Source organism: Mustela putorius, unplaced genomic scaffold, assembly GCF_011764305.1.
Source record: "Mustela putorius furo isolate JIRA1106 unplaced genomic scaffold, ASM1176430v1.1 tig00001063_pilon_pilon_pilon, whole genome shotgun sequence".
In the NCBI taxonomy this organism is placed as follows: Eukaryota; Metazoa; Chordata; class Mammalia; order Carnivora; family Mustelidae; genus Mustela; species Mustela putorius.
The window spans coordinates 3578602-3603475 of record NW_025421556.1 but is presented as its reverse complement, the minus strand read 5'-3'; the positions used below and the strand labels follow the sequence as shown (position 1 = coordinate 3603475).

General features: G+C 38.4%; 1 protein-coding gene across 4 annotated transcripts in view; it reads left to right on the top strand.

Moving 5' to 3' along the window:
* Window positions 1-23188: 23188 nt before the first annotated feature.
* Window positions 23189-24874, top strand: part of PJA2 (praja ring finger ubiquitin ligase 2) — a 71351-nt gene continuing 69665 nt past the window's right edge. For 2 of the 4 annotated variants that reach the window (XM_045087156.1, XM_045087154.1), the window contains exon 1: window positions 23189-23334. The gene's annotated coding sequence lies outside the window, so the exon portion shown is untranslated. Of the gene's footprint in view, window positions 23335-23949; window positions 24076-24874 lie in introns of those variants that run through there. The other 2 variants (XM_045087155.1, XM_004761304.3) reach the window with 2 other exon arrangements.

The window sequence follows — 24874 nt, the reverse complement described above, 5'->3', positions numbered from 1 at the left end:
TTAAACAGAATGGAAGTTTCTTGTTTGTGGGCTACAGAATTGTTGTGAAGGCTGGAGAACTAGACCCACAGCCAAACTTGCAAAAAGAATGGTATGAAGAGACTAACTCCAGTTCTCCTCCCACCGCCACCAACACCATCTTCCCTACCCAGAGACCCTCAGAGTGACTGTCCAGGAGTTACTGGCTTAAATATACAGCCAGTTACTATGTGGACCCCAAACCATAGTTTTTCTCCAGGCTGCAGAGTCAGAATTTTGGTCTGTGTGAACCAAAAAACAAGTTAGAAGGATGCCTTCCTTTTCAGGACCCTTCCAGCAGACAAGCTATTTTGTACAACTAACATATTGTAAGCTTCTAGAAAAAAGTTATAAATAGAAGCCTTGTGAGAAATGAAGTTAACTTGGCTAATAGTCAAAATATAAATTGCAAATGAGTTGATGGCACTTCATAATTTTAAGCTTTGCTTAATTGAAAAATAATTGAGACTTGGCACTATCTCTTACATGAGACTTTAAGAAAAATAATATGCAGACAATCTCATCCAAATAGTTTTTAGTTGATAATAAAGTTTCTTTTATACTCTTAATGTATTTGGGTCTTTCACTCAAATACAGGCCATGGTTTTCACAAAAGGATTTTAGGACATTATTCACTCATTCTAGGAACAAATTTAACTTTATCTAATGCTAATTACTTCTATACACTTATTAAGATAAAAATGCTTCTAATATTTAAAATCAGTTAAACTGCAAAAAACATGAGGAATGTTCCAAAAGGATTGCATACCATCTAGACTAGGCACAAATGTCTGCTTTACTTAACATACATATCTTTTGTAATTAATTTAACTTGGCAACTCAACATTTTTGCATCTGTCTAATGCATTTCATGATATAAAGATAAATTTTTAAGGCTATTTTCCATCAGTTTCTTACAAGTTTTTCTCCATATGGCAACAAATTGAAAGTGCTGTGCTCGTCAGAAGCTGGATGTGGTGCGTATTGAGAGCTATATATAGAAGTGGCCCTCAAGAACTTAGAAAATGAAGGAAATAGATTGTCTCAAGAGAAAAACTGCAAAATGAGCGTAATTACCTTATCTTTGGTGGGCAAATCCTTCTGCAAAAGAGACAATTTTCTGGGCCTTCAGAGCTATAATGTAAAGGTGATATTTACATATATACCCGACAGATCAGCCAAGGAAACCTAGACAAGGAGAGTCTGAGAGGGTAGTTTGAGGTCCCTCACAGCAGACACAAAGGGAAGTTATAGGGAATAATGTTGGTGGTATCCATCCCAACAGGTTCTTGATGAGAGGGAGTTTTAGGCATCATATTTTGAATACCTTGGTAAAACTATGTCTATGGAGACATGGACACATCTTCCCTGATAATAACAAATATTTGACTGATCTACTGACTCTTGTTTAAATTCCCATGTTCACCAGGCAATCTTTTAATCACATGTACCTTGACTACAGAGGGAGAGTAAGTTCTTCATTCCAAATGTGGGTCTTCTATTTTCTATGACAATTATTTTTCATCTGAAGTTAGTAAATTCGCATTCTGATATCTCCCTCAGTCTCCTGGGTGGCTTAGGTTTAATCAGTGTCACAGGCCTTCTAGAAATTGACTGTTATTAGTGGCCTTTCCTTGAGACTACTTGCAAAAGCTGATCTATCCAAAGATTTCTACGCTGGAATCTAAGACTAAGCCACCATAGCTAGAATATTAGAAATCAAAAAGACGCCTATAAGCAAAGTGAGAAACCATAATTCACTAAGAAAAAAAGAGCTGGGGATGATGTTGTGAGTTGGATTTCTGCAACCACCACCAGGTAGATGGCTCAATTCTGTGAAACCTACCAATAAGCATCTTCTCAGGGCCTAGGACAGAGATGAATGTGGCCCAAGCATCCTTTGAAGTGAAATATTCTTCCCCAAATATGTCTTAAGTTTATGGTGAACAAAGTGTGTGTGAGAGAGGGCAGAGACAGAGGTAGAGAGGAAGGAGGGTTGGGAGGAAGTCCCTTAGGAGATTTTCCCGATGGCTGGCCTATAAATCAAACACCAGTCTGAGCTTTTCATGGTGGTGGCCAATGTGATCGGTACCAGTCATGGGAGCAGGAAAAGGAGAACAGTGGCAGGTGCCTCACCATGCAGTTGCATATCACATATCCTGGGCTTGATCCAATATATCATCCCAACATAGTATAAGTATAAGAGAGTATGTCCTAATATTTGTATAACTCTTCTGCCAGCATTGCTGCCTCCATTATGATGTTCTAGTGACTATTAACTTCTTTCCAATCTCCCAGCCCTAGGAGGAGGGCCGTGTTTCAGTTTCAAGTCAACCATGAATAGAAATTTTCTCAAGTGTGGATTCTGCTACAAGTCAGATAACAGTTTGTTAGCCAACAATGACTTTGTGCTTACTATGTTTCTAGTGGTTATGATAGTTTAAACTAGAAGCACAGGGATGCAGCTGGGTAGAAGAACACTTTTTTTTTTTTTTTAACAAAAGGGGCCATAGTCTCCAGAAGAGAAAAAATGTTCTGAAAAGACAAAATAAGAAATGTTTTAATTTGCATTTCTCTAAACGTGAGTGGAATTGAACAGCTTTTCATATAATTAAGGAAAATTTTTATATCCTCTTTGCGAGTTGTCTGTTTCTGTCTTTCCCACATTTTCTAGTGATTTTGATCTTCTTCCCCTCTATTTTTTTATTTTTTTCTTTAAATAGACTTCATGTTTTAGAACAATTTTAGATTTACAGAAAACTTGAAAAGATAGCACAGAGCGTTCCATACACCCCATACCAAGTTTTCCCTATTATTAACATCTTACATTAGTATGGTACATTTCTGACAGTGAGCCAGCATTGATACATTATTAACTGAAGCCCATTGTTTATTCAGATGCTTTTAGTTTTTACCTAATGTCCTTTTTCTATTCTAGGATCACATCCAGGGTACAACATAACATTTTGTTGTATATTTTCTTAGGGTTCTCTGAGCTGTGCAGTTTCTCGGATTTTACTTGTTTTGGATGACCTCAACAATTTTGAAGAATACTAGTCAGATATTTTATAGGATGCCCCAGTATTATTATTTGTCTTCTGTTTTACTTTTTTTTCTACTTTCTTTCTTTACTCTTTCCTTCCTTCCTTCCTTCTTTCCTTCCTTCTTTCTCTTCTATTTTATTCATAGCACTGGGGTTACAGACTTTTTGGAGGAAGACCACACAGGCAAAATGTTATTTTCATAACATTGTATCAAGGGTGCATACTATCAGCAAATGATCTATGAATATTGATGTTGAGCTTGATTATCAGTATGAGTTAGTGTTTTTCAGGTTTCTCCATTGTAAAGTTACACCTTATTCCCCACTTTCTGTGGAGTACTCTTTTTAAAAAAAAAAAAAAATTATTTATTTGACAGAGAGAGATGACAAGCAGGCAGAGAGGCAGTCAGAGAGAAAGGAGGAAGCAGGCTCCCCGACGAGCAGAGAGCCCAATGCGGGGCTCGATCCCAGGACCCTGGGATCATGACCTGAGCCGAAGGCAGAGGCTCAACACACTGAGCCACCCAGGCGCCCCACTGTGGAGTACTCTTTAAGAGGAAATCATTGTGCATAAGCTACACGTAAAGAGTGGGGAGTTATGCTACCCATCATTGAGGGTGGAGCATCTACATAAATTGATGAGGAGAACAAAGGTTTAAAAAAAAAGTCATTTAAATTAAATCTCCTTACAACTGATAGCTCACTGATAGATACCTGAGACACGCAGAACATGATATTCTTTAAGGAGTTCATGACTGCCTTAATGCTTTAATGTTTCTGTTTCACTAAAGACTAAAGGCAACCTTATCCTGACGATAGCTAAATCTTCATGGTGCTTTCATTTCAGCATACAGAAGTTCCTTAGAGAGCTATACTATCTCTACCACTCCTCCCTCCACAAAACTGAAAATATATAATGAGTGTCCCCTCACCCTGCAGGTGCAGCTCTTTCTGCCCATAGGTCCTATCTCCGTACTATAATAAAAACACCTCTTTTGCACCAAAATTGTCTCAAGTATTCTTTCTTAGTCATTCCACTCATGAACCCTGGACTTCCAAATTTCATCAGAAATTGTTTGGAATTCTTCTGCACAGATTTGTCTATTCTCTCCCACTTACTACTTTATTTAATCCTTTGTTATTTCAATATGAGCTCAGATATTTATTTTATACTCTGAACTATAAACAATACTGCTTTTTTATTTTTAAAATTATTCCAGCTTTGGCCATTAAAACAATCTGGCATGGAGGTTTTGGTTGGGGGGGAGATTATTTAAACTACTAATTCAATATTTTAGTAGTTATAGTACTGTTCATTATATATTTCATCTTTTAGTTTAAGAATTTGTCCATCTTATCAAGTTATTAAATTTTTTTAAAAGATTTTATTTATTTATTTGAGAGAGAGAGCATGAGCAAGGAGAAAGTCAGAGAGAGAAGCAGACTCTTCGTGGATCTGGGAGCCCGATGCGGGACTCGATCCTGGGACTCCAGGATCATGACCTGAGCTGAAAGCAGTCATCCAACCAACTGAGCCACCCAGGTGTCCCTCAAGTTATTAAATTTACGTGTGTGGAAGTTTTTTGGTAGTGATCCTCTATTATCTCTTAATTTCCACAAAGTTTGTATCTCTTCTCTTGAGTTCCTTATATTGGTAATTCATGTCTTCTATTTTTCTTTGTCAGTCTTAGTAGCAATTTATCGATTTTATTAATCTTTTTAAAGAGGTAGCTTTAATTTTCATTGATTTTTCTCTATTGTCTTATAGACAATATTATATCTTATAAATAATTAAACTTTCAGTGTCACTCATTTCTTGTCTTAATGTTATTGCCTTATGTTATGATTTATTTCCTCATACTTGCTTTGAGATATTTTGTTTTTCTAGTTTTTTGAGCAGGAGGCTTTGATTATTTATTTGAAATTTTTTCTTATATAAGTATTTGATACTATTAATTTTCCTCTAAGTAGTTTTAGTGGTATCCCACAGATTTTGCTACATTGTATTTTCATTTAGTTTAATATTTTTTATTCCCCTTGAGAATTATTCTTTGATGAATTTAGAAGTGTATTTTAAATTCCAGATGTTCAAAGATCTTCCTGTCATTTTTTCTTTTATGGATTTCTAGTTTAATTCCATTATGGCTAGAGGATGTATTTTGCATGACTTTTACAGTTGTTCATATTGTTTTATGAGCCAAGATATGATTTTCCGGGTAAATGTTTGTGGACTTCAAAACAATGTGTATTCTGCTGTTGATGGGAAGAGTGCTTTATCAGTGGCAACTGGGTTCTGTCGGTTGATTGGATTCATGTTCCCTTTCTCCTTGATTTCCTTTCTACTAGGTATATTCTAGGTATATTCATTCTCCTTTAATGAAAGGAGAATGTTGAGATTTCTCCTGTTTTTAGAAACAAAACTTCCAAACTATTGTTGGGCCTTTTTCTGCTGAGCTTGAGGTCACATTATCTAGCTTCTTTACAGTTGAGTGTGAAGTTGTGGTTAAGTTCTGGCAATGGGATATGAGCTGATGTAATGTATGTCATTTCCTAGTTATACCAAAAAACTGATGAAACTACCTTACTCTTATCCTTACCATCTTAGTTGTCTGGGAAGAGGGGAAGAGCTATAATAGAGCTGTCTTCATCCCACAGATGGAAATCACATGTTGAAGAGGGGAGAATAGCCTGTATCACCCACCTCTGGATCATCATGTGAGAAAAAAAAATTATACTTTTACTTAGCTGTAAGCCAATTTATTTATTTATTAAGATTTTGTTTATTTGAGAGCTCAAGAGAAAGTGCAAGCACGGGGAGGGGCAGAGGGAGAAGCAGACTCCTTGCTGAGCAGGAAGCCCAATGCAGTGCTCATTCCCAGGACCCTGAGATCATTCCTGTTCAAAGGCAGACCCTTAACCTACTGAGCCACCCAGGTGCCCAAGCCACTCTATTTTGAGGGTGTTTGTTACTGCTATTTAGCTTATATACTATCATATACCATTTTTTAAAAAATTATTTATTTATTCGAGAGACACAGGGAGAGAGAGCACGAAGAGTGAGAAGGAGAGGAAGAAGCAGACTCCCCTCTGAGTAGGGAGCCCAACCTTGGGCTCGATTCCAGACCCTGGGATCAAGACCTGAGGTGCATGCAGATGCTTAATTGGCTGAGCTACACAGGTGCCCCAGATATCAAAATTTAAAAAAAAAATAGATTTATATATTTCATCATGAATAAAAGTAAAAAATACAATTTCCAATGAAAAGAAGTAAGTTGCTGAATGATTAACTGACAGGTTTGTAGAGGTAAAAATGTGAAAGAGAAAGTTACATTGTTTAGACATAAATAAAATTAAGAAAAGTATACACAGGAATGTTACATTCAGTTTAAGAGATAAATTTACAGAAGAAGGGACTCAAGGGACTTTGTTACATTTTATTTGTTTCCAAAAATACCAAGCAAATATTGCAAATTTTATAATTTGGCAAATTATAAATAAATTTTTATAATTTGGCAAATTATATATAAATTTGGGTGGTGATGATGTATATTCATGATAAATTTCTCTCAATTCGTACAGATGTTTGAGACATTTCACACTTAAAAAATAATTTAAAAGACTTCATGGAGAAAGCATTATTTGCCTTGAAAGATATATAGGTTTTATATATACATATTTTATCAGTCTTTATTAGTTTCCTACTGCTACTGTAATAAATTATCACGAAATTAGTGCCTTAAAACCATGCATATTTATTATCTTACAGTTTTGAAGGTCAGAAGTCCAATATAATTCTGGACTAAAATGGAGATGTCAGCAGGGCTGTGTTTTTCTGAAAGCTCTAGGGAAAAATTCATTTTATTACCTTTTCCAACTTTTTTAGAGGCTACCTACATTCACTGGCTCATAGTCCCCTTCCATCTTTAAAGTCAATAGTGGGTCATGTCTTTCTCAAGATGTGTTCTCTCTCTTTTGGACTCTTCTGCTTCCCTCATCCCCATTTAAGTAGTGTGTTGTTACATTAGTTTCACCTGGGAGAGTCTCTTCATCTTAAAGTCAGCTGAATCCTAATTTCATCTGCAACTTAATTCCTCCTTGCCATGTAGAATAACATATTCACAAGCTTTAGGGATTAGGACATGGACATCTTTGAGGAGCCCATTATTCTGCCTACCATTAGGTCCATCATTTATTCTTTGTTTACAAGCAATAGAAATTGTCTCTAACTTAAGCAGATAGGGAATTTATTAGGTGGATAAAGGTTTAACTGATAGAATTATAGAGAAGCTGAATAAGTTTGTGTTGGAAAAGATGTGGAATAGCAGCTTTGGGTGTCTAGAAAGTGGGAAATAATAGACAATCTTTAACAGACACTATTATCTTAATGAATCAGCTCTGACTGTGTTTTATTCTTATGTTGCTTGAGATTCAAATTCCAAAATCTGACTGGCTTACCTTGAGTAAAGATTTACCTTGAGTAAAGGTTTACCTTGAGTACCTTGGGTAGTGTGTCCACTCCTTGACCAGAGCTAGGATGAACATCTCGACTGAGGAACCCACCAAGTTTGTATACAATGAGGGGTGGTTCTTCCCCCAATAAGAAGTAGATATTATTATTAGAAGAAGGAGAAATAGATGTCAAGCAGACAAAACAGGAGACACCCACTATAGTACAGCAGTGTCAGCTATGTTGTTTATAGAATCATGAAAATTTGTATGTTTTATGAAAAAGTTTAGTTTGGAAGCACCTGGGTCATGGTCAGTCTGTTGAGCATTCAATTCTTGATTTCGACTCAGGTGATCTTAGTGATGGGATTGAGCCCTGAGTCAGACTCTATGCTCAGCAGGGAGTCTGCTTGAGATTCTCTCTGCCTCTGCCCCTCCCCTCTCAAACTCTCAAATAAGTAAATTTTTTTTTTTTTAAGGTTTAGCTTATCTAGCATAGAACATGAAATTATACTGGCAAAATAACAACAGGAAAGTAGGCTCAGCTGTGTAGCACTGCTCCTAAGTGCACAAGTGAAATATTTTACCTAGTGTCCTAGGGAATATATAGCAATGGAATGTTAGGATTGAGGAGTAATACGATTGAAACTAGTTAAGGAGGCTCAGGTTAATGGATTTGGGACCAAATGGAATAGGAAGTCAGATTCGGAGATACAGTTATGCCATTAATAGTACAGAACAAATCCTACTTAGTTATTTTTACTTTCTCTTCCATTAGAAACTGAATTTCTAGTGAAAGACGAGTCTGATTTCCTAGAAATCAATTATTTTTTTTTTTCAGATCTTGGGAGAAGGATGCAAGATTCAAGATCTTCTGTGACGATATATCTAAAAACTCCTATAGACAGACTCAGCATCATCTCCTATAATAGCAACCAAAAAACTAAGCATACACCAACACCTTCTTCATCGTTCACTCCTCATTTTTATCTATCAGATTCCATAATTATTTACCTCATTATTCTACCTATCCAGTAGTCACTTTCCCCAGTTATTTAGTAAAAGAATTACACTTTCATCCTAACCACATCTTCAACTAGAATATGTTCCACATAAAATTTTAAAGATGATTTTCAAGGAAAGTAATAAAGTCACACATTTGAAGGTTGATGACTAGGCTTTAAAAAAAGAAATTAGTAAAGTAAGTTGTCTGAAAGTCAAAAATGTTTGCAACTTACATACCTGATGAATATAAAAAGAATTCCTGGTCAGAACTACCAAGGAATCCTAGAAGCAATATGAAACTCATGCTGTGAATCTGAAAAGGAATGTAAAGTATTAACAAGTACTATCAATGTACCATCATCACTGCCTAGAAATATTTTCCCCTTGCTTCTGAAACATCATCCATTTTTATCTGGATTATAACAGCTCCTCTTCTATCGCCCTTGTTTTTCTGGCCAGTGGAATCGATGAGTCATTTCACCATCTGGGCTAGAGGAAAGGGAGATGTATGGCTGAATAAAGCTCAGTATTATCTGCGTAATGATGGCCCTGCGGTCCAAAATATCTCTCTTTCTCAGTGTCCTCATCCACACTTAGTTTCTCTCCAAAACAAAATTAGGGGGTATTCTACAAGAGCAATTTCTGGCTACTTATGCCCAGTTCTAAGTCAACATTTCCAAACTCTTGGTAATAGGAAGAGTATGCAACATTGACTTCTCAAAGGTTTGATAATGGCTGTAAAGGTTGGATTAAATTAATTTAGGAAAATATATAGCACCATATATTTTTGAACTGCCATTCAAAATTCTAAATAATACCACTCCCCAAAAACAAGGTCAACACTTGAAAAGGAAAATGCCAGTCTTTGCTTAGAGGGAGAGTTAGGGTTGCCCAAATGCTGTAAGTTTTCAATTCGTTGTGTGTGTGTGTGTGTGTGTGTACATACATGTATACTCTGCTAAATACCAGGGTACAGTGGTGAACAAAGTCGATATTTATCTTGTCTTCATGGAGTTTATAGATGAGTGGAATCAAACATAAAGACTATATATAAATATAAATGTATATATATCAAGGCATCTAAGACCTTTATTTGAAACATAATGGGGGTGCCTGGGTGGCTCAGTAGCTTAATCCTCCCACTCTCAGTTTTGGCTTGGGTCATGATCTCAGAGTTGTGAGTTGGAGTCCAGCATTAGGGTCTAATGCTCAGTGTGGAGTCCGTTTCAGATTCTTTCTCCCTCCCCCTCCCCCTCTGCTCTTACCGCCACACCCCGCACTCCCTCTTTCTCTCTCTCTAAAATGAATACATAAAATATTAAAAAAAAAAAGATGAAACATTACAATGCCAATTGTCAAATTTTGCTTCTGTAAGATTCCTTTCTTTTCACAAAGAGTTAATGCTTTATACTGCTATATTACGTATGTATGGCCTTATGATTTGTTTTCAATTTTTAAAATATGGATAAGAATTTTTTTAAATTTTTTATTTTTTATAAACATATATTTTTATCCCCAGGGGTACAGATCTGTGAATCGCCAGGTTTACACACTTCACAGCACTCACCAAAGCACATACCCTCCCCAATGTCCATAACCCCACCCCCCTTCTCCCAACCCCCCTCCCCCCAGCAACCCTCAGTTTGTTTTGTGAGATTAAGAGTCACTTATGGTTTGTCTCCCTCCCAATCTCATCTTAAGAAAGAAACCTACTAATAAAATAATTGGCTGAACACTGACAAGCATTGCTGGGAAAGATGATAGAGGCTATGGTACATCTGTTGATCAAGATACATGAGGTATAGTTGATGATACTGGTAATGTTCAGTAATAAAAACAGATGACAAAGTGCAGATAGAGTTTCAGAAATTTAGAGCTGAAAGGGATCTTTCTAAGAAAACTTAATCCAAATATTTCATTTTGTAAAAAAAAAAATAACATGGTGACTTCTTTTAGGTTAAGGAATCAGTCAGTGGTAAAATCAGAATTACAACTACTTTTCTCCAATATCATTCTAAATTTCCATGGCAGCTGATATTCAATTTCAGAAGAGCTGTTATTATCAATCAATCAATCAATCATTATCATCACCAAAATTTTTTGAATGTTCACTATGTGCTGGCTACTGATTTAAGCACTAAAGCACTCAGACTTTACAATAACTCTTTAGAGTAGATGCTGTTCTAATCCTCATTTTTCAGATGTAGAAAACAAGAATTAAAGAGGTCACTTAGTTACTAAGAAACAAGGCCAGGATCAAATATTGGTCTGACCCCAGTAGTTAAAATAAAACCTTTAACTACTCTGTTCTGTTCTGAGTAGCTAGAGTTATCAGATCTAGGTCTCATGGGTGGATGTTATAAGAAGGAAATTTTCATCATACATAAGGAAGAAATTTCTAATATTCCACTTCTAGTAATTTAGAAATGAAATGAAATCCTATTTCAATGAGCTCCCCCAATACTATAAATGTTGGAATGGGTCTTAGAGAAGGACTTCTGCATTAAGTAAGAAGCTGAACCAATTGGTATTAACTCTTCCTTCTAAACCTTCAGATTTTTTATCTTTTCACTAATTGTGTGATAGTGTTGTAGATCTCAAAGCTCATTTGTTTATTTTGCAACTACTAAACTTAGAAGAATATATTTCTAAAGGTATCTAAACATTCACATTTCTGTAAGTTATACCGAATGTTGGTTCTGAATATTGGCTATGTTCTCTTCTGAAGCTTCTGTGTCACTTCTTTTGGCTGCCTCCAATCTCAACCTGTTTCCTGTTTGAGGAATTCCCTACTACACAAATCTTAAGGGAAGACAGAGCTTCCCGTTACACTCACAGAAAATGCCAGATACTTGCTTTCCTACTCTCTACTGCCAAATGACTTGGGCTCTCATAATCAGGTGCCCTCTCCAGGGACTCTGACTCAGAAGGTAGTAGTTGCAAAAAAGCACTCAGGGAAGAATTTGTTTGGCAAAAACAGCAGTCAATTCTGAGTGGCAGAATTGCCAGAAGCACCATTCTGTGCTGGCGTAGGCTGTGTCATACAGTGCTCAGTGGGGTCATAGCAGTGTCCTCACCTGGCTGGTTACATAGCATGCCTCAGGCTATGGTTCTGCATGCCCAGCCTCTGTTTGTTCCCACCAGTTTCCCAAGCTTGCTTCTGCAGTCTCTTTACACATCTCTATAGCTACCCAATATTTTTTTTAATAATTTTCTTTGATTAACCAGTTTGTGGTCAATTACAATTGTAATTTAATGATATAGTCTCCATCATAAGGAAATAGTATTCATCACTTTCCATTTAACTGTATCATTTATTTCTTTTACAAGCATGAGATTCATTAGAAACTGAATCTCTACTGTTTTTAGTGTTCTCTGCCAAGCGACACTAAGGGCATACCCAGGTATATGGGTGAAATAATGTATTGTGTACACAGAGTATGTTCAAACCACGTAGATTCCCCTCATGAATCTACATGAAAGTAATATTAAAGAAATTTAACAGTGTAAACCACAAATTATAAAGATAATGGGAAGAAGGGCATCAGCACATGTGAGACCTCAAAAATTTTTAGAAAACAAAGATCAAATGGAGGAATTAACTGACTGGAGCCAGGCAGGAATAAAAGCTAAATACTCAAGGATACTTGGAAGGAGTTATTATAGCTGAGCTGGAAAACGAGCACACTTAAAGAACCTCAGAGACACTTGATGTTTCAGAAAGCTAGGTATGAGTACTATGAAGAGCAGAAGATACAGAACTGAAGAAAGATCATTGAAAACTCTGCAAGTGCTGAACAGTGGAAATACACTTTGAGCCAAAGTTACAATTTTGAATATTATCAAAGACAAATTAAAAAATAAAAAGAAACAGTGAAATTAATGTTGATGTATTTTAATTAACCCAACATACCTAAAATATTACTTCAACATGGAATAAAGATAAAAACCTAACAATTTTTGAGATATTTTCCTTTTTATTGAACTCTATCTTTACATGCTGTTGTGTATTTTACCCTTTTGTGCATCTCAAATCAGAGGAACTATAATGCAGGTGTTCGGTAGCCATGTGTGGCTAATAGCTCCTATATTGCACAGTGTCATTCTATATGAAAGCTACAGGATGAAGAAAAATAAAATAGTCAAGTATCTCTTCAAGATGAAAAAGTTAAACATGTTTTCATACTCCTGAAGAAACTGGATGGCCCTGGGGCAAAATTTTGGCATCTTAGTATTTATGATTCTTTCAGCAAAAGAGCTAGTGGACCTTAATGTGAGGTCTTCCCCTCAACGGGCCCCACTCAGATTCACTTGACTTATAATTTACTTACTACTTTCTTTTTTTTTTTTTTAAAGATTTATTTATTTATTTGACAGAGAGAGATTACAAGTAGGCAGAGAGGCAGGCAGAGAGAGAGGAGGAAGCAGGCTCCCTGCTGAGCAGAGAGCCCGATGCGGGACTCGATCCCAGGACCCTGAGATCATGACCTGAGCCAAAGGCAGCGGCTTAACCCACTGAGCCACCCAGGCGCCCTACTTACTACTTTCAAATAAGAACACAATTCAAGGATTATCGTATACATGAAGAAAGCTTGTGTTAAGAAGAGTACTGATTCAAAAATATTGTACATAATACTGAAGGAAACAGAGTTACTTCAAAGAATGGAAAGAAACTTTAAAAACAATAAAATAAGCCTCTATTAGAATCTTTAGGATCAGTGAAATGGCAGAATAGCAGTTTTCTATTGTCATTCACCCACATAATGCTGATTTTTGACAACCACGCACAGATCAGAGTACTTTGGTGAGAGTCCACGAGTCCAGAGAAGACGTTGAAGCAAAAAATCCAAGAATGTGTTGTGTCTCTTGAAGAGGGTAGGAAGAACAGCTTCATTTTACCTGTGACATCCCTCTCCTAAGGTTGCACAGCTCAGGGCCAAGAGAGATCTGTTTAATCCACAATTTCTCCCATTGGGGAAAGTGAGAACATAGTGAATGAGTACCTCTGAAAATGGAATATTATTTTGCATCAAAAAAATATGGAAATCCTGCTATTTGTACACCATGGATGATCCTGGAGAACATTATTCTAAGTGAAATAAGCTAGATACAGAAAGACAAATATTGCATGATCTCACTTATATGTGGAAAGTCAAAAAGTCAGTTCGTAGTAACAGAGCAAGATAACAGTTATCAGGGTGAAAGAATCGGGGTAAAAATGTCATAGGGTACAAATTTCTAATTATATGAACAAGTCCCGGAGACCTAATGTACAGCATGGTGGCTATAGTTGATAATAATTGCTGAGAGGGTAAAAATTGCTGAGAGGGTAAAAATTGCTGAGAGGGTAAAAATCAAAAAAAGAAAAGAAAAGTTTATTGTATGATGTGACGGATATGTTAATAAGTTTGACTGTGCTGATCATTTTACAATGTGTATGTATAGCAAAACATCACATTGCATACCTTAAATATATATGATTTTATTTGTCAGTCATAAAAGTGAAGAGGTGGAGAAACTTTGGAACGATTCAAGAAAAATTATAGCCCCCAAAAATAAGAACAGTATGGCAAAAGGGAGAAAAGTTAGAAATTAAAAATGCGATGGCTGAAAAATTAATTCAATGGAAGGAATTAGGGATAAAATTTAAGAACTCTAAGAAACCTGGAGAAAAATAGAGAAGATGAAAGGGTGAGAGAAAAGAATTGGAAGAGATCTAAAAAGCAAAAAGAGGGGAGGATATTAGCAATCTAGTAATACAGAAAAATTTTCTGGTACTCAAAGATTTAGTTCTCTATACAGAAAAAATTTACTGAATGCCTAAACAGATGAATCAAAATAGACCCACATTTAGAACAAATTGTTACAAAATTTTAGAACAAAAAAAGATACAGAAAATGTGCTAAAAGCTTCCAGAGATTAAAAAAACAGGTCACCTACTGTTATATTCAAAATCAGTTTCAGAAAACTTAATACACTCTTGCAAGTTTAAGCAGAAAAAGGATTTATTATATTCTACAAAGTGGCTGGTAGAGCGGATGAAATAGGCTCTAATCTGGGCATCCAAGAATGATTTCCCAAATCACACTGGAAAGCTGGACCACCAAGAAAACTTCTGTCCTTGCCATCAGAAGCAAATTAGAGCATCAAGAGCTGTTCGGTGAATTCAGGAAACCATCACTGTAGTTCCCAGCTCCAGAACCGCAACCTATGTTGGAAGGTTGGAATGAAGGCTGAAAAAGCCAGTCTTTATTGTCCATTATAGTACAGCCCACATTCTTCATGATTAAAGTTTCACAGCTGCCATATAATTGCGTTTAGTCTCTCTGGGAAAGGAGAGAACCATTATCTTTATCAATCACCACATCCACTTCTTAGTCCTATGTTGATGTCCTGAAACCCAGTGGTTTTCAAATCCTAGCCTGCATTAGAATCACCCAGAGGGTTCATTAATCACAGTGCTGGGCCCCACTCCCAATGTTTCTGACTTAGTAGGATTAGGATACAAAATGAAAATTTCCATTTAGTTCCTAAGGAATGCTGATGCTGCTCATGAGGTTTCAATAGTATAAGAACCCCTGGTGTAACCCATAGAATAAATTATGTCACAGGCTGTAACTGGTTAAGTATTTATATTTTCTTCTTTCAACTACCTATTTCATGTTCTTTGCTCTGTCCCTCTCTTTTCATTTAAAGTCAATTAATTGGGGCACGTGGGTGGCTGAGTCATAAAGCGACTGCCTTCCGCTCAGGTCATGATCCTAGGGTCCTGGGATTGAGTCCTGCATCGGGCTCCCTGCTTTGCCCTCTGTCTGCTTCCTCCTTCTTGTGTTCTCTCTCTGAGTCAAATAAATAAATAAAATCTTTAGAATAAATAAATACATAAATAAATAAATGCAATTAATTAACATATGATGTATTATTTGTTTCAGGGATACGGGCCTTATATAATAACCAGTGTTCATTACAACACATAACTTCCCCAGTGTCCATCACCCAGTAATCCCATCTCTCCAACTCCCTTCCCTCCAGCAACCCTCAGTTTATTTCCTATGATTAAGAGTCTCTTACGGTTTGTATCCTCCGGTTTTGTCTTGTTTCATTTTTTTCCTCTTTTGTTCTCTTGCCTTCAACCAGAACACAGCTGGATAAAGTTCTTTAACTATTTGGTGGGGATTCTCAGCATAAACTTGGAACACACGACTGAAGATGGCTCCTCCTCAGCCAGCATGGGTCATTGAATCCCCTTGTAAGGAAGGACTTCTCCCCCATCACACCTCTCTCTCACCACTAGGTGGATCTTACTTCTTCAAGGAATATACTTCCAGTGTTTCATAACAGTTTAGTCTTTGTCTGTTACATTATCTAGGGTTGTTTAATTAATACATGATTTTTTGTAATAAAATATTGTAAATACATGGCAGTGACTTAGTGGTTGGTCAGTGAGTGGTGAAGCAACTGATTTCAAATGCTGGAAAGATAGAGATCCTTGCTTTGCAATGTCAAAGCATTTGGTTAAAAAACAGCTATCACTGTAGTAATTTGGGAGGCAGATAAAGTGTGTGCAGTCTGTAACTCCAGGGGAAAAGTTTTGAAAACAGAATGTTAGAGCTGTATATTGTTGGTACTGACTGTTTGGCAAAGTATGAGATCAAAGAGATGAGGTTGGACAAAAAAAAAAAAAAAAAAAAGGTTGTATGCAAATAGAAATAAAATAGAGAAATTCCAGAAACTTTGGGGCTGCAAATGACTGGAAAAGTGGACTTTCTCCAGACCCTAACCTGTAGATATATAACTAGGAAAAGTTCTGATCAACACAGGACAATTAAGACTAATCTTTTGGGAGAAAAAGTCCAGTTTAAGAGTATGACTTTCTCACCCAAACTTGACGGTAGTCACCATTAAATTAAAAGAGAGGCATGGAGGTTAAGATGCAAAGAATTAAACGAGACTTGAGAATTAAATCTGGCACAGAACTTTGGATATGGCTAATCACAAAACTGCATGGAAGAAAAATATCAGAACTTTCATTAAGATTTGGAAGGAATTCTATTGATAAAGAACTATGAGTCTAGACTAGAAAAACATTTCCCTGTTCGAACTTTAAAACAACTGTTTGGTAAACTTTTGGTTGCAAGCACAATGAATTAACTTCCATCTGACTAACCTTCCCACTGAAAGCAATGATGAAAACTGGGGAAATATGTAAAACAAATGTTTGAAGGCATTGAAGAGTTAGCAAAGCAGGTAGGACTTGGTAGCCTATGATTCTTGAGAGAGATTAGGCCCAAGGTTAGCTTCACATTATTCTGTCTTTTTTCCTGAGTGTATACACCAAACTGTGGTACCAAGGACTAGAGTTTAAGCAGAATGTGGTATTCTTAGTACATGGTGAAGACAAGAAGTCAGAATACAAAGTTGTCAAAATGGCTGAACTATAGTGGAACATCCCCAGGAGGAAGGAACTGCATAAAAGGAACCTCAAAACCTTCATATAAATTCCCTTTAAGACAAAAATTAACTATTGGGATTTCATCAAGATCAAAAGCTTTTGCACAGCAAAGGAAACAGTTAACAAAACCAAAAGACAACTGACAGAATGGGAGAAGATATTTGCAAACGACATATCAGATAAAGGGCTAGTGTCCAATATCTATAAAGAACTGAGCAAACTCAACACCCAAAGAACAAATAATCCAATTAAGAAATGGGCAGAGGGGCACCTGGGTGGCACAGTGGGTTAAAGCCTCTGCCTTCGGCTCAGGTCATGATCCCAGGGTCCTGGGATCGAGCCCCACATTGGGCTCTCTGCTTAGTGGGGAGCCTGCTTCCCCCTCTGTCTCTGCCTGCCTCTCTGCCCACTTGTGGTCTCTGTCTATCAAATAAATAAATAAAATCTTTAAAAAAAAAAAAAAGAGATGGGCAGAAGACAGGAACAGACATTTCTGCAAAGAAGACATCTAGATGGCCAACAGACACATGAAAAAGTGCTCCACATCACTCGGCATCAGGGAAATACAAATCAAAACCACAATGAGATACCACCTCACACCAGTCAGAATAGCTAAAATTAACAAGTCAGGAAATGATAGATGCTGGCGAGGATGCGGAGAAAGGGGAACCCTCCTACACTGTTGGTGGGAATGCAAGCTGGTGCAGCCACTCTGGAAAACAGCTTGGAGGTTCCTCAAAATGTTGAAAATAGAACTACCCTACGACCCAGCAATTGTACTACTGGGTATTTACCCTAAAGATACAAACGTAGTGATCCGAAGGGGCACGTGCACCTGAATGTTTATAGCAGCAATGTCTACAATAGCCAAACTATGGAAAGAACCTAGATGTCCATCAACAGATGAATGGATCAAGAAGATGTGGTATATATACACAATGGAATACTATGCAGCCATCAAAAGAAATGAAATCTTGCCATTTGCGATGACGTGGATGGAACTAGAGGGTATCATGCTTAGCGAAATAAGTCAATAGGAGAAAGACAACTATCATATGATCTCCCTGATATGAGGAAGTGGAGATTTAACATGGGGGATTAAGGGGGTAGGAGAAGAATGAATGAAACAAGATGGGATTGGGGGGGAGACAAACCATAAGTGACTCTTAACCTCACAAAACAAACTGAGGGTTGCTGGAGGGAGAGGGTTTGGGAGGGGGGGTGGGGTTATGGACATTGGGGAGGGTATGTGCTATAGTGAGTGCTGTGAAGTGTATAAACCTGGCGACTCACAGACCTGTACCCCTGGGGATAAAAATACATTATATGTTTATAAAAAAAATAAAATAAAATAAATTTTTAAAAATTAAAAAAAAAAAAAGTCCTTTAAGTTGTTGGCTGATTCTTAAATGATGCAGGCAAAGAACAAGACTCCAAGATACTCAGCAGAAAACAGTGACTGAGATTATAAAGAATGAAGCAGAGGTTTCAGTAGTCATACAGTTTGGGAGTCAAAAGTAGGAATTTCAGTCCTGCCAGGAGGAGGGATCTTAGTAAATATCCCAAGTTTCCAGTTGAGACCCCCCCAAATGGTCATGCCCTAAGAGTCAGAACCACATCCTAGGTATAAGGTCTATATCCTAATAGTAAGGACAAAACCAAAGTAGAGTAGTCTAACAGAGCCTAAAACCAAGCCTCCATAAGTTCAAGGTGACCTGCCAGTAGATGATGATCACCAATAACTAAGCTATATCCACGCTAGGCTAATAAAATACCTCAGAAATCCTTCACATTCTTTCCTCCATGTTTCCTTTATTCTATTAGGTAAATGTTGGCACTCAAGCTTAAAATGAAAGCCTGTATTGAAGATGATAGGGCTCAGGTCCTTAAATGTGAAGCAGAGCTTCCCGCCCATCCTACTGGATGTAAGTAATCTCATGTAGGTGCTATCTTAATAAGGACTTCAGTTGTTTCAATGGTTAGAGTATCTTAATATACTTAATATATACCTAATATAACCTCTCTATTACTTTATTTAAACATATGGCATAGTTTTTATTATATCTGTTTTTTAGTTGAAGAAAATAAGGCTCAAGACAATTAAATGACCAACCTAAATAAAGGTCATTCATTTCATAAATGACAAGACTAAGATTAGATTTTCTATTTCTTCTTGTGTCAGTTTTTGTGGTTTGCATCTTTCTAGACATTTGTCCATTTTTGTTAAGCATACAAATGTTCTGTTTTCCCTTATAATTTTTAAAAATTTCTGTAGGCTAGTAGTTGTGTTTTAGTAATTTGAGTATTCTTTTTTTCTTGTTCAGTCTAGCTAAAGGTTTGTCAATTTTGTTGATCTTTTTGAAGAAGCAACTTCTGATTTTGTTGAAAACCAGACATTTAAAAGAAACATAATGTAGAAACTCTGGAAATCAGATTCTTCTTCCTCCAGGGTTTCTTGTTGTTATTGTTTGTTATAGTTGCTTTTTGTTTGTTCAGGGCTTTTCTGAACTACCTACATAAAGTCTGCATTCTTTGTTGTGTGTGACCATGAAAGATTCTACTTGATAGTTTAGTGCTCAGCTTATGATTAGACAGACTTCCTTAAATGTCTGGAACCATTATGTCTTCCAGTGTTTACTGAAGGTCTGAGTGTGTTGGGTCATGACATCAATACTAAGCCATGCACTGCCAACTCTCTCTTAGCCTTCATTTCTGGCTTTTACAGAGCCTCAAGGTCAACCTATGGTAAATGCTTCTGGCCTCCTTGGGTTTTTCCTGATCTGAGGTACAGGTTAACACAGCCCTGAGTGTGTGGGGGTTTCTAGATTCCTGTGAATACGCTGGAGTTTTTCAAAGTCCCTACAGACATTCTCCAACTTTTCAAGCTTTTTGGTTACTCTATTGTTTTTCCCAACTATTTCTAATTTCTAAAGTGACTGGAAAGTCCATCAAGTCTCTCTCATTCATTGTTTTTGACAAATGTTTCTGGAGTAAAGGCTTTTTGCACTGGTTTGGCTCTGAATCAAATCAAATGAAGACAGCCTTGCAAGTGAGAACTTCTAGGGAACCACCAGTTAGGTGAAACTATTCTCTTAGAATTAGGTTTTGAAAGCACTCCAATCTCATTCAGCCTCCTTCGGTGGCTGCCAGGTGGCTGGTTTTCACCATGATTGTGTGCTACTGTTTTTCAGTGCAACAGCAAAGCTGGAGATGAAGGGATTGGGTTAAAACAAGTCAAAACATCACAAAAGCTTGCTGTTCTTACTGAAAGATTCAGCTGTTTTCTTGGGGGAAAAAAAAAAAAAGCTTCCTGGATTGCTGCAAGCCTTTGGTTAATATCCAGCATTTAGAAGAAGTTTATTCTAACAATTTTGCCAGGTTTTTTTTTTTTTTTTTAACTACTTTAGTAGAAGAAAGAATTTTCAGAGGTCCTTATGTCTCCATTCTGCTGATGTCACTCTAAGACTATCTAATTAAAACTCAGGCCCTCTCACTCCTTGACCAATCAGTTCTCTTTCTATGTTATCTGTGGTCATCAAACTTTATGTGCATCAGAATCACCTGGAAGGCTTGCTAAACTACAGGTTGCTGGGCTCGACACTTAGTTTCCAATTCAGGAACTAACTGAGAATATGCATTTTTAAGACTTCCCAGACAATGCTGATGTTGTTGGTCTGGGGATCACTCTTTAAGAACCACTCTTTTACACCATACCTTCAACCCATTGCCTTAGGGAGTGCTTCTTAACTCTGGAATCAATAGTGTGTATAAGCTAATAATATATATTATTATCTCTATATACACATAATAAAATAATACATAAGCTAATATGTATTTAGTACTTACAAGATGGTAGGTATGATATGCTTTACCTTTATTAGGTTTTTTAATCTACTCAAAGACTCATGAGTAGACATTATCACTTTTTCCATATTTAAGTTGGAAATCAAGGCCAGCGGGGTAAATAGATTGCTCAGAGGCACAAAGCTACAAATTCAGGAATTATTATAAAGAATATGGTCTGTTTGATTTTAGAATGCATGCTTTAGGCCTCCGCAGCAGTGTTTCCCAAAGAGTAACATAGATCATTTCTGGTGCCTTGGATGACTTCACTTGGGGCATGCATGCAGGATTTTAAAAAGTGACTCACATAGTGAGAAAGTGATTCCTATTTTAGCTCTAATTTTCTATCCTTTGATTACATCAATAAAAACACCATTTGCATGCTTGATCTTTAATGTGTCTAATGCTTGGTAACCTCCCCTTTTAACAGGCTCAGAGGTTAGGCTGAGACATTAGTAGGCAATTGTTTCTAGCTATAACGTTAAAAATGGTTTTGTCAGGGGCGTCTGGGTGGCTCAGTGGGTTAAAGCCTCTGCCTTTGGCTCAGGTCTGGGATGGAGCCCCACATCTGGCTCTCTGCTCAGTGGGGAGCTTGCTTCCTCATCTGTCTCTGCCTGCCTCTCTGCCTACTTGTGCTGTCAAATAAATAAATACAATCTTAAAAAAAAAAAGAAGAAGAAGAAGAAATGGTTTTGTTTACTTTTCTTACCATTGCTTTCAACCTAGGATAGATGATGGAGATTTTCCATCATAGTCTTTTTATAAAGTTTCCCACTTAAAGATATTGAAAGAAAAAATACATTTATTTAAAGAACATAGTAAGCAATACTGTTAGTAGTATACACACAGAGATATGGTATGAAAAAGATTGAAATTTGAGAAACCCTGCCCTAACAAACTTTTCAGTATATCCAATTGAATCAATACGCAACATCCCAAAGGGAGATTAGAGAAGTGTGATTAAAGTATGAATTATCTTTCAAAGAGGGAGAGACTTGGATGGAAAAGAGCCACAGCTTCTAGAGCAACATGTGTAAAGCAGAGAAACATCAAGTGAGAAACGATTCCTTGGTAAGACATGTACTACAAGGGTGGGCTGAGACTGAGATTTGATTTCACAAATGTCTATAGCAAATTCTTGTAACTGAAATTCCCATAGTAAATTTTGGATAAATTGCTCCAATCTACAGGAAAAAAAAAAAAAGTAAAGTCTCAGTTCACTAGCAGATTTTGCAGTTGCCAGGGACAGCACAAGAAGTGGGACGCTTAATTCTTGGGGGAGGGACGCGATAAATATATCCTGGGCACTGGGCGTGTTAAGTGGAAAGAGTTGAGGGGGTTGGGGAATAAGGTGGGAGGAGAGCAGGACTGTAATCAGAGAAGCAGACATGTTCAGGATGAAAAAAAAAAAAAAAGGACATGTGTGGGACGAAGAAACAATTTAGCATCACTGACATGATTAAGTAAACTGTTACCCCTGTTTAAATTAAGCAAGATGTCTAGGGACTACAGCTGTTGTATTTATTTTGGTTGCATGTGATGGGAGCTGTTACTTCTCGGCTTGACTGCGGATTAGTCTCTAGATGCAAACTGGAAGGCTCTGGTCAGGCCAAGGCTCTAGAGAGGAACCACACACATCCCCCAGCCCCCGCGCCAAGAGAATGAGAAATGAGGATGCAAGGGTCTTACTGCAGCGTGGGAGGGGAAAAGGCACTAGATAGTGTTCAGAGTCAGGGTGGGGAAAAGTGCCGTTCTATTTTCTCTTGTCCCACCCAATCTGAACTGCAACGGATTGAATCTTATGCCAGGAGACAACCTTGTTACTCGGGTTTCCAGCCCAGTTAGGACTGATTTAAATGCCTCCATTTTGGTTGTTGCTTTGGGATTTCTGAAAAAGTCTAGCTGCGCCAGCCTTTTCCTTAGTTCTCCACACCCCTTTCCCTTTCCCTGAGACCCCGCCTTTTCTCCCAGCCCAAACCACAAAAGGCCGTGCCGGTCCCAGCCCCAGCACGATGCCCCGCCCCCTCCCCGAACGTCGCAGTGCTGCGGGGAAAGGAGGGGGGCCCAGACGGGGACCCGGTTGGGGGGAGTGTAGCTTCATCCTTCCGCTCTTCGGCCAATCGGTGGAATCCTTCTGAGTCAGAAGGGGGTCCGGAGAGTAGACCCAGTCCAAGTATATTTCCCTTTTTCTGCCACGTCCCAACCATTGACGTAAGCCCCCTCCTTGGGTTCCGATTGGATAGGTGGATTTTTCCCGCAGAGGTCCTTTGAGTCTATTGGTCGGTATTGTTCGAGGGCGGGGCTTGCCTGTCCTCCTCCTTCGCCTCTACCGCGGCGCTAGGGGCGGGACGCGCCGCGGCCGCCGCCTCTGCTTCCGCCGCCGCCGCCGCCGCCGCCGCCGCCGCCGCCGCCGCTGCCGCCTGTCGCTGCGCGTTCGGCGGGGGAGGAGTCGGAGGCGGAGAAGAAGGCGGTGGTGGCGGCTGGAGGATCGAGCGCTGTTCTCGCTCCGGAGCCGCTGCACGGTTCGGTGAGGGGATTTTTTTTTTTTTTTTTTTAATCTAGCTGGTTCTGATGTCAGGAATGTGAGGGTCGGGGCGAGGAAATTGCTGCCTTCCCCCCCTCCATTTCTTTAATTTCTCTCCTCGAGAAGGAGCAGGGCCTGTCCCTGCCCGCTGCGCCGGCCATGGTGGGTGGGGTTGATGGCTGTGAGAAGGCCTTCTTCGCGTCCTGGGCCCGGTCCAACCCGGACCTGAGGCCGCGCTCGAGTCCGTGGCCGCCGGGCCCGCACCCCCCAGCGAATGGCATCGATTGATCTGGGGGTCTCCACCGGCCGCTGTTCCCCGCTGCCTCTTCTGCTGTCCTTGGTGCCGTGGCCAAGGACCCCGCTGCCTTTCTCCCGACACTGGCGGCTGTATGAGTGTGCCCCCACCAAAGCCCTCCCAGCCGCCTTCTTAGCCCATTTCCAGTCATCCCGCATAGAGCGGAGCCGTCTTACGCCACAGGCCTGCAGCCCCCGTCCCCCGAGAAACCTTCCGCTGCGGCCGCTCTCTTGGCCTTATTTGCATTTTTTTTTTCCGATTGTCACCGAACCTCGGGCACGCGGACACCCAGTTCAAACCATAGCAGTCGTTCTCCCGATCTTAGCACCATTCCATCAGTGCTGGGGCCAGGTAGCGATGTCAGGTCAGAGCACTCCAGTCCATCTGCCTTCAGGTTCGGCCTCCCTCAGACTGACTGCCTGTTAAACATTTTGCGCAGATTCAAAATGGTGAGTTGAAAGTCGCCCAGACCAAGTTGAAAAAGAAAAAAGGAGGAGGTAAATACCCTTTTGTGCAAGGAGGAGGAATCATCTATTTAGGAGATTTCCCTCTCCGAGCATAAAAAATTTTTGCGTGTGGATGGACGCTGCTTTGAGTCTGGTGGTTCTGTGAAGTTTACGATAAAAAAAAAAAAAAGGCTTACTGTATTCTTATTTTTATCATGATCTATTTGGTCAGTTAAACTTCCTTAAAATGGCAGTCACCTGTGCTGAACACTACAGATCCTTTGAAGAGTATGTAAATAAATACGAAGATAACAAATAAACGTTTTAACTGGGGTTTTTTTTTTTTTTTGAGAGTTTTTTGTCTCCTAGAATTCATGTCATTTTTATATGAAGTAAGTTTAAGTTTTGAAAATTAAACACAGACATGCAGGCGTGATGGAAAAATTGGAACAATATGGAAAAAGGACTATTAGGTAAAATGTGAACATTTCTCATCCTCCAGTCTTAATTCGGTGTGTAAAGTTAACCATTTACTGAGCATCTTTATAAATGCGTTTTTAAGCACATATATGAAGTTGGATTTTGTGGGGGAGGGGGCACGGAGGAATACCGAACACATTGGTATATCACTTGTTTCTTTCTCTTGTTTGTATGTCTTGCACATCATTATTTATTATGTATAGGTCTCTCTGATACTTTATAAAGGTTAAGTAGGATTTCATTAGTTTGAATGAGAGCTATAATTATTTAACCTATTGAAAGACATTTAATTAGTTTCTTTTTGTTACCACGAATAATGCTT